The sequence below is a fragment of the Salmo salar genome, chromosome ssa28 (genome assembly GCF_905237065.1).
Source record: "Salmo salar chromosome ssa28, Ssal_v3.1, whole genome shotgun sequence".
NCBI lineage: Eukaryota > Metazoa > Chordata > Actinopteri > Salmoniformes > Salmonidae > Salmo > Salmo salar.
In genome coordinates this window covers 7,671,161-7,683,859 of record NC_059469.1, presented here as the reverse complement: position 1 = coordinate 7,683,859, position 12,699 = coordinate 7,671,161, and the positions used below count along the sequence as shown (strand labels likewise).

General features: G+C 44.0%; 1 protein-coding gene across 9 annotated transcripts in view; it reads left to right on the top strand.

Annotated features, from left to right (window-relative positions):
- pcdh15b (protocadherin-related 15b) overlaps positions 1-12,699 on the top strand; it is a 214,516-nt gene that overhangs the window by 24,779 nt on the left and 177,038 nt on the right. For 8 of the 9 annotated variants that reach the window (XM_014179329.2, XM_014179328.2, XM_014179323.2 and 5 more), the window contains exon 2: positions 384-442. The gene's annotated coding sequence lies outside the window, so the exon portion shown is untranslated. Of the gene's footprint in view, positions 1-383; positions 443-10,460; positions 10,720-12,699 lie in introns of those variants that run through there. The other variant, XM_014179319.2, reaches the window with a different exon arrangement.

Here is a 12,699-nt window from a genome sequence, read left to right as displayed (position 1 = left end):
CAACCAACAATCCTCTAAACAGCCAGCACTACAGATGTAGGGTCATAATTTGATCAGCCTGGTGCAGGAGAATGTTCCAGCAATGCAGGAATTGTAAAACTTGTAGTGTATTTGCGGTTTAAAAAAGCTTCTGAAGTTTGTAATTTCCACTTTGAAATTTCAGACTTGATTCACTTACAAAAAATGTATCAAGCCCTACAAAAATGCTCCTTTAATTATAATCCACATAATAATTCACATTTCCATTTGCTGCAGGATTATTTGTAGCTCAGAATTCTGAACAATATATATATTTTTTTAATTATCTGTGAAAGTATTAAAATCGACAGAGAACCTTTTCATAAAAATGTTGCTCAAAACCATAATAAACTTATCTCTTGCAGGTGCTGGCATTGTGGCCAAGAAGAAAGATATGCTTTTTGATCAAGAAGAAACAACATAGGTAAGTCTTGATCTTCCTTGTTTCTTGTTTTACCATCTGAATATAATTCTTGATGCCAGCCTTGCCAGGGGTCCCCAAAATGTTTTGGCCCACAACCCCAGTTTGTATCTGAAAATTCTCGCAACCCCAACCATGTGAAAAAAAAATTATGTAATTAACAGCCAATGCTTACTTTTACTTTTCTAACAACATTTTTTTTAACAGCCAATCATGCTGTATACTTTTAATGTGGGCCTATGACAGTCAATTGCAAATTAGTCTGACAGAATTTCTTATCTCACCACCACTAAGAGATGGGTGTGCTTGATGCATGTCACGTCGGAGCTTCTCAGAGGCAGTGCGCCTCATCTCTCCTGTCACATCCAACCTCGATCAATATTTTTTTAATGCAGACGGGAGCACTGAATCAGCGTACGATGAGTTTTAGTTCTTGGAGGGAGACAGCACAGTATTCCCTTTTGAGTCAGGAACTCCTCCATAGTGACCCGTAAATGCGTTGGCTGCAACATTCAGTCACTTGACAGCTCGATCAGCTGTTCGATTTCACTTACCGGCATGTCAACTAAGCCAGGATCACAGTGAAACAGATTTGGTCAATCATCTGTCACATTTTTGGGTATTTCCGCTGCATGCCCGTGTTCAGTTCAGTAAGTCTGTTACATAGACAAGGAGACACATTTATTTTCACACAAAGTCTCTTTTTTACATCCATTGCGAATGACAATCCTCTCTGAATTAAAACAAATTTCCAAAACTCCCCCTTGATAACCACCAAGCTTCATTGTGAAATTGAACACTGTCATGCTCTGATCACATATCTCCACGTAGTTTAGCGAACAGGTGTGAGCAATGTAGTTTACAGTCAACGTTACCTGCTGCTTTTCTCAGAGTTCTGCACTCAGCTATTTTGCCGCCAGTTGCTCTTGGTTTATCCATTATAGCTCAGTGGGTGTATCATACAATGCGTCCATATGGCAGAGATAGACACATTCATAACTAGAGTGCAGAGGCCTGCCCACCGTCCCACCATAGATGGAGCCCCATCCTGTGCAAAAGCCCACCATTCAATCCCATTGAATCTGTTTTTCGTCAATACAGCCACGCAGCACACTGAAAATCCCCTGTGCCGTTGAATGCTTGAGAATCGTGAGACGGAACAATATGTCCTCGTGAATAACATCCCCCGACGTGTGGCGAACAAAAGTCAATGCATGGGCATCTCGGCCCTGACAGCTAACGTCCATTTGGAGAGCATGAGGTGGGGAGTTTTTGAGTCGTTCAGTAGAAATTTCCTCTTGATTTCTAGTTATAGCCTAAATTCTTAGTTTCATAGTGTTATTTGACAAAGGTATTGATGTGAGTTTCTGTACCTCTGCCTGCTTCTCCACGCATGGTTTTCACCATATCAATTGCGGCCAGTAATATCAAAGTCTCTGCAATAGTGTGTGGTTTCATATCATAGTGGGCCTAGCCATTTACCATGGGAATGATTCAAGTGCAACGGTCAAGTGCGGCCTTTTCCCACAATCTAAGGGCACTCTGGTTGAATTTTTACTTTTAGATTTTTAAGGTTAACCACATTACAATGATTTTGAGAGACAAAGACTATATTTTAATATATATATTTTTTTTTACCAGGATTTTGGAAATTCTTCCACGACCCCAATTTTCATATCAGGCGACCCCACGTGGGGTCGCGATCCCTCGTTTCGGAACCGCTGGGTTATGCTCATGTCATTGTTTGAACTCCATCCAGGATGTCTCATTGTTTATGTAGAATTTGATATCTTTTGTATCATATTTTATAAATCCTTATGTATATGACCACTGGTGGAGCGAAATCAAGAGCCAGGGCTCTCCGAATCTGTCTACTAGCTATATGTTAAGACTTCAATTGTCAGCAACAATAGACATCCAGCACCAACCTGTTGTTTCCCCTGTGAAAGATAATGGAGTGATGGGTTCGTCCCTCATCACAGAGGACAAGTGACCTTGAATGGTGAGGGCGGGAGGCCAGGCACGAGACAAGTGGACTGGAAGAGGGGACGTTGAGGAGAGTGTGAATTCAGATATAGTAAGAGCAGTCGACCACCTCTACTTCTCACTCTGGCGGTTTGGAGTGCTCCGAGCACATTGCTGGACCCGTGTTAATGATGTCCTATTGCTTATATCTGTGGCATACAAGTGTGCATTTTTTTTTGCCCAGTGCTAAAACTTAGCCCAGGGTTAACAAATGCTTATGTGAACACAGGCTAAGCTAGCCTAGGGCCAGTCTAGCCTGGGGCTCAGTACAATGTAGTGTGAAAAGTCCTTTTAATTGAATTCTCAAGTGTCACGGAAACGCCTATGAACATGATGTAGACGTTATCCTGAAAACTCATGTTCTGGGAAGATATACTGAAAACACACATACAGGTATATTCTGAAGACATAGAAAAAAAGAAACATATAAATTAGCACAGACCAACCACCGTGAGCCCTATCTAACCCTTCACAGGGTCAAAGTTCAGTAAAGATTTAGACGCTAGCTATAGGAGGAATAGTACTGTGCTCTGAGCTGTTCGCAGCACCATTCTATACAGTGCGGGCAGGGTTGCTATACAACATAAAACGATGTAGATTGCTCCTTTTTAACACACATTAATATTCATGGTGAATTGATGGGCTTTGCCATTTAGATTGAGCGGGGCCGTAAAGGTGTCTAAGTAAGCAGGTCGTAAATATATTGCTAAAAAAAAATCCACAAAATCTGTCAGCTGCCACCACTGCATTTATAGAAGTGCTGCTGCCTTGTAATGGGGGACCTTGGGTGTCCTTCCACTTCACTTGTAATTAGTTCTATTAGTGCAAGTTCCCCAGAACGGCTACTGGCCCTGTATGTCTTGGGTCGCTCGGGGTACCACTGACTGGCAGCTCAGGCAGGTGGTAGTAATCTCCAGTAATCACCTTCTCACAGTTTCTCTGGAAACAGCAGATATAATGACTTTGGGCTTTTCAAAACTTCAGACACACATTTTTTTTTTATACACTCGCTCCATCGTTGCCATGACGAAAGTGAATAGTCGTCTGGGTATTTTGGCGTACTTGTGCTCTTACCTGAGGATTCAAAGACTCAGACTGAGAGTCCTGTTGGCTGGTCGTATTTTAAAGACGCTGTAAATAAATGTGGATCTTTCCAAATGATCTCTCCTGAGGAGCGTGTAAAGAGGCAGGTTTTAAAGATATTCCCCCGACCCCGAAAAAGGACGGAACACAACGAAACGTAACAGATGAATGACACTTACACATCTAGGATCTTAATTTGAGCCAGTTTGCTACACCAGGAAATGCTTATGTGGATTATAATTAATGATATTGTAGGGCTTGATAAATGTTTTGTTAGGGAAAATCAAGTCTAACATTTTTAAAGTGGAAATTAGAGTAACAAATGGTGATCAAATTAAAATTCTACATCTGTACTCACACCTACCCTCACCTTCATATCCATTGTGAAATTTCCTTTGTCCCTTTTATTATGCTTGATATGCAGCCACGAATCACGCTAGATTTACTGTAGGCTGTCACCGAATGTACACAAATTTCATAACATACGGTACATATGAACTCCCAACACATTGTCAGTGGAGACCAAGGCAAAAATAAGTCACAACTTACACACAACTCCACAGTAACTTTGTAGTGACATTTGGAAGCAGTGTGTGTGTGTGTGTGTGTGTGTGTGTGTGTGTGTGTGTGTGTGTGTGTGTGTGTGTGTGTGTGTGTGTGTGTGTGTGCGCGCCTGCTGTAGCCAGCTCCTGCCTCAAGGGCACCTAACTGCCACCTGAGAAGGAGCAATTAGCACAGTTCTAATGGACCCCAGAGCCAGAGCCCGCCTCGCAATCCTCCACAGGCGTCATCTCTCTCCAGCAGACCTACACTAACTAAGACGCAGGTTGAATCTCCGGGACAACAGGTGTTACTTGGAATGTGAAGAAAGAAATGTAGCCATCAACCAAATCACATTTTGGTGTGTACGGGAATGGCAGTGGGTGATAGTTGAACCACGAGAGTTGTTGAGTACGAGAGCGAGAGAGATACAGGAATCTGTGGACAGGTGGCCGGCGATGAGGGCCCCTGATACCGATGAGGGACTCTAAGCCCTGATCAGACCCTGATACCGTGATGGGATTTCAAGACCTTGATGTCTTCGGACCACTGTGGAGATTTGTAGTCTTAAGTACTGTACCGTATATGGGTGTTAACTTCACGTATAGACACAGTGTTCAATCACTACTGTCCCTCCTACAGCATAATAGCTTTGCACACAGCATTGTGTCTACATACTGTCATTGGGCTAAATACCCTTTATTAGGGATGTGGTATTATCCAATGACACAGTAGTAGCATATTTGTCACCACTTAACATACTGAGCGGTTTTACTTGAGGTCTGTCTGAGGCGAAGCATTGTAAGCACCATGGAGAGCTCCAACACGCACTCTTTGCTCCTGCCCTATGGCAAGTCTCACCTAACGCCATGGGTCAAAAGAAATGGCAGCGGTTACATGCTGGTGGTTCCGTACAGTAGCTACACATATTGAATTGTATTCTGTGTCCATTGAACTTGAGATGGACTAAATCCTTTGTGAAGCAATATGACATATTGTTGAACAGCTGCCATTTTATTTTAAATTTTTTTTGCTGTGGGTCTTTTGAAATGGAGAGTTGAGGGCTAAACGTATAGCGCAAAAGGCCCGAACATATGTATTTCATTAGCCTCAGGCTGTGATAAAGGGCCTGTGTGATCATATGGAATATATTCATATCAGTGTTTTTACACCTTTCAAGCATGAATCCACTAGCTTCTATGAGGGTGGATTGGTTTCTGTGTTAATTGAAAATGTGACATTTCAATTTCAGTATGTACATATACATTAGAAATGTGTACATATATCCATTACTACAGGGATATTTGCATATTAGGTCCACACGTTGCCTTATTATAATGTGAGGCAACAGTGCAGCCAGAACCCTGTGTGTTCATCTGCAAGGGGGAAAGCCATTGCAGAGAGGAGCTTTTAAAAGCTGGTACAAATGACCTACTAGTCTACCATTATTGCCATTCTCGCTTTCCAAATAACACATTCATTACTGCTGGCACAACAAACCCAGGCAGTCCAATTGAAGACGTCATTGAGGCCTGTATAATTTCAATAACCATGAGAAGAGTACATTTCGTCTCTGCGTTGGGCAGAGTCTGTCAAATCTTTATTGCCTGTCTGTAGATTGGCTCCTATAGTCTCTCTCTCTTGCTCTCACTCAATTCAATTCAATTTGCTGTATTGGCATGATGTAACAATGTGCATTTTGCCAAAGCTTATTTTGGATATTTACAAGATAAAAATGAGAATCAAAATTGTCAACGGGACAACAGTAACAACAATAACCAAGGGTCAAAATAACCATACATTCAACAATAACAATAAGCATGCAGTAGAGGACATGTGCAGGTTGATTGGTCTGTCAGACACTGTCCCTCAATTTATGGCAGGCAGCAATGTAGGGCGCTGCCAACCCTCAGCTCTCTGCGTCCTCCCCCAACAGGACGGGTAGCCTATCCTCATCAGAGAGGTCTTTGAAACCTTGAATAAGGGTTTGAAATTTAGGGAAATGACACTCTCTAATTGTTTTATATTTTTGACATTTTGTCAGGAAATGCAGCTCCGTCTCAGGTTCTGCTGTTGTGCAGTGGTTGCACAGCCTTTCCTCTACAGGGAGCCAGGTTTTCCTGTGTCTACCCTTCTCAATGACAAGGCTGTGCTCACTGAGCCTGTACTTTGTCAAGGTTTTTCTAAGGTTTTGATCAGTAACCATGGTCAAATATTTAGCCACGGTGTACTGTCGATTTAGGGCCAGATAGCACTGCATTTTGCTTTGTGCTTGTGTTTCCCAATAAGCAATGTAGTTTTGTTTTGACTGTGTTGTAATTTGGTTTATTTTGATTTAATTGGATGTTCTGGTCCTGAGGCTTCAGTTTGTTAGTAGAACAGGTTTGTGAACTCAGCCCCAGGACCAGCTGGATGAGGGGACTCTTTTCTTTGCTCAGCCCATGGTATTGCAGGGCTTGGTAATGATATGAGAGGGGGTCACTGTATTTTAGATGTTTCCAAAACTTAATTGCTCTTTTTAGAGTTTTTATTATTAGTGGATATTGGCCTAATTCTGCCCTGCATGCTCTCTCTCTCTCTCGCTCTCTCGCTCTCCCTCTCTCTCTTGCGCTCTCGCTCTCTCTCTTGCGCTCTCGCTCTCTCTCTTGCGCTCTCGCTCTCTCTCTCTTGCGCTCTCGCTCTCTCTCTCTTGCGCTCTCGCTCTCTCTCTCTTGCGCTCTCGCGCTCTCTCTCTTGCGCTCTCGCTCTCTCTCTCTTGCGCTCTCGCTCTCTCTCTCTTGCGCTCTCGCTCTCTCTCTTGCGCTCTCGCTCTCTCTCTTGCGCTCTCGCTCTCTCTCTCTTGCGCTCTCGCTCTCTCTCTCTCTTGCGCTCTCGCTCTCGCTCTCTTGCGCTCTCGCTCTCGCTCTCTTGCGCTCTCGCTCTCGCTCTCTTGCGCTCTCGCTCTCGCTCTCTTGCGCTCTCGCTCTCGCTCTCTTGCGCTCTCGCTCTCGCTTTCTCTCTCTTGCGCTCTCGCTCTCGCTTTCTCTCTCTTGCGCTCTCTCTCTTGCGCTCTCGCGCTCTCTCTCTCTCGCTCTCTTTCTATCTCGCTCTCTTTCTATCTCGCTCTCTTTCTATCTCGCTCTCTTTCTATCTCGCTCTCTTTCTATCTCGCCCTCTCTATCTCGCCCTCTCTATCTCGCCCTCTCTATCTCGCCCTCTCTATCTCGCCCTCTCTATCTCGCCCTCTCTATCTCGCCCTCTCTATCTCGCCCTCTCTATCTCGCTATTGCTCTCGCTATCTCGCTATTGCTCTCGCTATCTCGCTATTGCTCTCGCTATCTCGCTATTGCTCTCGCTATCTCGCTATTGCTCTCGCTATCTCGCTATTGCTCTCGCTATCTCGCTATTGCTCTCGCTCTCTCGCTATTGCTCTCTCTCTCGCTATTGCTCTCGCTATCTCGCTATTGCTCTCTCGCTATTGCTCTCGCTATTGCTCTCGCTATCTCGCTATTGCTCTCTCGCTATTGCTCTCGCTATCTCGCTATTGCTCTCTCGCTATTGCTCTCGCTATCTCGCTATTGCTCTCTCGCTATTGCTCTCGCTATCTCGCTATCTCGCTATTGCTCTCTCGCTATTGCTCTCGCTATCTCGCTATTGCTCTCTCGCTATTGCTCTCGCTATCTCGCTATTGCTCTCTCGCTATTGCTCTCGCTATCTCGCTATTGCTCTCTCGCTATTGCTCTCGCTATCTCGCTATTGCTCTCTCGCTATTGCTCTCGCTATCTCGCTATTGCTCTCTCGCTATTGCTCTCGCTATCTCGCTATTGCTCTCTCGCTATTGCTCTCTCTCTATCTTGCTATCTTGCTCTCTCACACTCTAACTCGCTATCTCTAACTCTCTCTCGCTATCTCTTGCTTTCTCTCTCTCGCTTGCTTTCTCTCTCTCGCTTGCTTTCTTGCTCTCTCGCGCTCTCTCGCTCGCGCTCTCTCGCTCGCGCTCTCGCTCTCTCTCTTTCTCTCTCTCTCTCTCTCGCTCTCTCTCTCGCTCTCTCTCTAGCTCTCTCTCTAGCTCTCTAGCTCTCTCTCTAGCGCTCTCTCTAGCGCTCTCTCTAGCGCTCTCTCTAGCGCTCTCTCTAGCTCTCTCTCTAGCTCTCTCTCTAGCTCTCTCTCTAGCTCTCTCTCTAGCTCTCTCTAGCTCTCTCTCTAGCTCTCTCTCTAGCGCTCTCTCTAGCTCTCTCTCTAGCTCTCTCTCTAGCTCTCTCTCTAGCTCTCTCTATCTCGCTCGCTCGCTCTCTATCTCGGTGGCTCTCTCTCTCTCTATCTCGCTCGCTCGCTCTCTATCTCGCTCGCTCGCTCTCTCTCTATCTCGCTCGCTCGCTCTCTATCTCGCTCTCTATCTCGCTTGCTTTCTCGCTCTCTATCTCGCTTGCTTTCTCGCTCTCTATCTCGCTTGCTTTCGCCTTCTATTCGCCGCTTTCGCGCCGCTTCGCTTTCGCTTCTCGCCGCTTTCGCCTTCTCTCGCTTTCTCGCTCTCTCTCGCTTTCTCGCTGTCTCTCGCTTTCTCTTTTCTCCCGCTCTGTATCTCGCTCTCTTGCTTTCTCTCTTGCTCTCTGTCTCTCTGTATCGCTGTCTCTCTGTCTGTGTGTTGAAGGCTCTCTTATTGTTGGCGCATTGCCATCGGGATAGAATTGTAATGTGTCAAGTTCCCATAAATAAGACTGGAAGGATGTTTATTTTGCTTTACCTTTTATTGATGTGGATGTGTATGTTATATGGTTTCGGTCTGCTGGTCTGCTGATTTGCTAAGGTAATAGAGGCACCTGCATCTTAGATTGGAATTACCTTCACAAAACTCCTTTCATTTTGTTAATACTACAGTAAACATCTGAAGTTGTAAATTCATGTTGTCATGCTCCAGAGGGTAATTTTCAAGTCCGAGAGTTTTTTTAAAATAAATGGTTGAATTGATCTTCCCAGGTGTGTACAATAAATCATATATCAGGATTAATTAAATAACAATCTGACACTCACTAGCAGTTCTGGGGGGCCCGGGGCCCCTGTGACAACAATTTTGGACCCCCTTGTGGCCCCCCCTAAATGTGGAGTATGAAATAATTTTTACATAACACATTTTTGCTATCATTCTTTTTTTACATCCGTTATTAGACAGTGGCAACGATGATGATTATGAACATGGTCTTTTGCCTGCTAATGCCTGAAATGCAGTGAAGAAAACGATATGACAACAATAACGTCTAATGTAACTGGCCCCTCTAACAGTACAACTGGCCCCAGCTTAACCCCCCCCCCCCCCAGTTGAAATGGTCTAGAACCCCCACTGCTGACACTGTAGGAAACAAACATCTGCTTTCCAAATGGGAGTCAACAAAGTGTGGAGTTTACCAAATGAATGATAAGCATTTTACAATGTCCGTTCCCTCATAATCATTGGGACTACTATTGCACCACAGACTGCGTTATCTTCTTTTTTTATTGCCTTGTGACTGAGACATCCTACATTTTAAGTGTCATTTGAAATGAATACCAACCATGCTCTATCCCCCCCCCCTGTAATCCTGTCCATCAGTAACTACATCATTCACACAAAGGAAATACATCACCTTTGTGTCATTGCTTGACTTTATCACAGTTGATTTGAAGGCCGCTTACTACTGGTCCTGGTATTTCTGAATACCCTGGCTCAACAGAATTTGATGTAATCCTACTCACTGAACAGATGGACAGATAGGTAAAGCCACTGAGCTATAATTGCACTATTACCCCCCCCCCCACGCAATTTGGCAAGCGTAGCCCATAGGTGTAGGCTTCAGTACTGTACTCACGCAATAGTCAACCGTCTCCTGGCATTACAAAAACATGAAACACATTGAGGAGTCATGCTCATGCTTGGTTGGAGCCTGTGGGGAATTCTCTGTCTGGTCTGCCCATAGTGCGCTGCAGTGGCGGTTCTAGACCATTTCAACTGGGGGAGCCAAGCTGGGGCCAGTTGTACTGTTAGAGGGGCCAGTTATATTAGACGTTATTGTTGTCATATCGTTTTCTTCACTGCATTGCTGGCATTAGCAGGCAAAAGACCATGTTCATAATCATTAGTATTCCGCGTTGCCACTGTCTAATAACGGATGTAAAAATTATTTCATAGTCCACATTTAGGGGGGCCACAAGGGGTCCAAAATTGTTGTCACAGGGGCACCCCCCCCCCCAGGACCGCCCCTGGTGCGCTGTCTGCAGCGGGTCGCATGTACCGTATTCTGCGCATATAATCTTAGTGTGCCTTTTGTGTCCTAATTAGATTACGGCGTTCTAGTGCTGGTGTGAATGCATGGCTTCAAGGGACATTTGCTCTGTTAGCAGCGACGCTCAGATTAATACATAGAGCACCGCAAGGGGAATACTGTTTACGCACTCAAGTAGTCGAAGTCATCAATTCATTCGAGCAAATTCCACACGGGCTACTTTTCCATTTCTCGTGGGAGGCGTGTGTGATTTCTGGTTCTGAAAGTCACTCTAGAACGGGAAACGGGAAAGCAAAGAAGACAGAGGGTGGCAGAGTTCCTGATGATGTTCAGGGATGCGTTTTGCCCTAAGAAGCACTATCTGAACGGGATTTACATGGCTTTAGAGCTAATATGGTAAGACTTTTTCTGCCAATTACTGTTTGAGAAGAAAAGCTTGTTTGAAAAACATGCGTTCTTAGGGTCTTACAGAATAAAGCACCAGTCTATTGCACCGTCCTACTGAAGTCAGTGTATTTTTATCTCACAGACTGGTTGCCACTATTTGTCCATTTCATAGATTGGTCATCCTGGGTGAACGATTCCTTGCGATATGACCTAGTTATTATTTGCTGGGGATACTGTTAGCGTGTTATTGAACACATACAAACGTGTGTAGCCGGTTTTCCTCGACATGACTCCACATATGCTACGTGAATGTAGTTATCACATGCCTGCAAAACTAAATGGAATTCGTTCAAATATTACTTTTTTTTTTTCAACACTCACTTGAATGAAAGCTTTACAATACTGTAGTTCTCTATATCGAGTTTACATTTACACTATCCCGTCGTACATCAAGCACGCAGGATTATGCAACGGGTCATCCAATTACTGTGAACATTCTTAACAATCTGTTGCCTTGTCTTTGTAGATGTAAGATAGAAAGTAGCCTAGCTGCAAATGAAAGCGTCCCAAACTGATATGTGAAAAGGAGGGGTAGCCTACAGCGTTAAGAAAAAGAAAAAAAGGCAACGTTTAATTGCCAATGCTTCCCGAATTCTGTGTCTGTTTTTTAGCAGGAGCAAAATAATAGACACTCACATTTGGATGTCTTATGAGGAATATGAATATTCTCCCTGCAGCATTTCCCCAGTGTTCATAGAAAGAATCAAAGATATTCGGCGCGGATGCCTTATTATGTAGCATTATGTCAGACTTTGGTCAAAGCAGTTCAAACTGAATGGGTGCAGTGACCCTTCTTCCCGCCATACCACCTGCCATATCTACCATATCCTGTTAAGCCAAGCCCTGTGGACAAGGAAGGCTTTCTCTTTAGGCTCCAACTACCTGGATTTACATTAACATTTATAAGCTTATGTGCATTTCTTTTTAGACTAGCCTAATTTTCCAATCCATAACACCCTCTAGCTACTGTATGCATAATGTCAGTATTAATATGAGTGAACTCATGATTAGCCTGCATAAGTTGTGTACCTAACTGTATGTATGTTATGGACTCATATGACCTCAAGTGTCAGCCTGCACACACAGCCCAGTAGTAGACCTCATCCATCGAGGTTCAAAAACGATTGGGTTCAAACTTCTGTTATCAATGGTCCACATGCTGAACTACAAGAGTTCTCCAACTTCTTAAGCCTGACCTCTGGGCTGTTAGTGATGGTACCCTTCAAGTGTAAGATAAAAATGGTAACATCAAATTCACTTCTGGTGTTTAGCCAGGTCATCGAGTTTACCATTTCAGATGTGTACACATTGCCATGGGCTCATCACTGATCTCAGTGAGTCAAAAAGTCAGGACACTTCCTGGTCAGAGTCAACAAGCCGCTCTTAGCATTTAACTGTTTCCTGATACTCGTTGAATTGCATTTCTGTCTCTCATTCAGTTGTCTTGTCTGTTTCTATCCAGTAGTATAGAGAGAGTGAATTGTAGAGCAGTTCAGCACTTGACTGTATCCATTTTTACATTTAGGTAAAATTACTATATTTTTCAAAAAGCCTTAAAATTCAATTGTGGATCATACAATAGTCATACTGGTTGCCAATGGCTTGTTAAGCTTTCTCTCTCTGTCATTAAGGACAATGGGTAATTGGATTCAGCCTGCTTTCAGGCCCTGCATTTAATGCTCTTTAAGTCTGGAGCCCCCCTATCAAATGAGGTTTCTTTAATTAGCTGTCCAGGGATGTTTGTCGCAACCATCCATCATTGGTCTAGGTGGCAATCTGTTGCCAGTAGCAGTGAACAGAACAGGGAGAAATATACAAAAGCGGGGATTCATTGAATAAGCTTGTCATTTAAAACAAATAGTCTTTGCTGTGTCTGTCTGTCTCCATTCTCCGCCAACCTGCATGGAGTCATTTCACTTCCATCCAGAG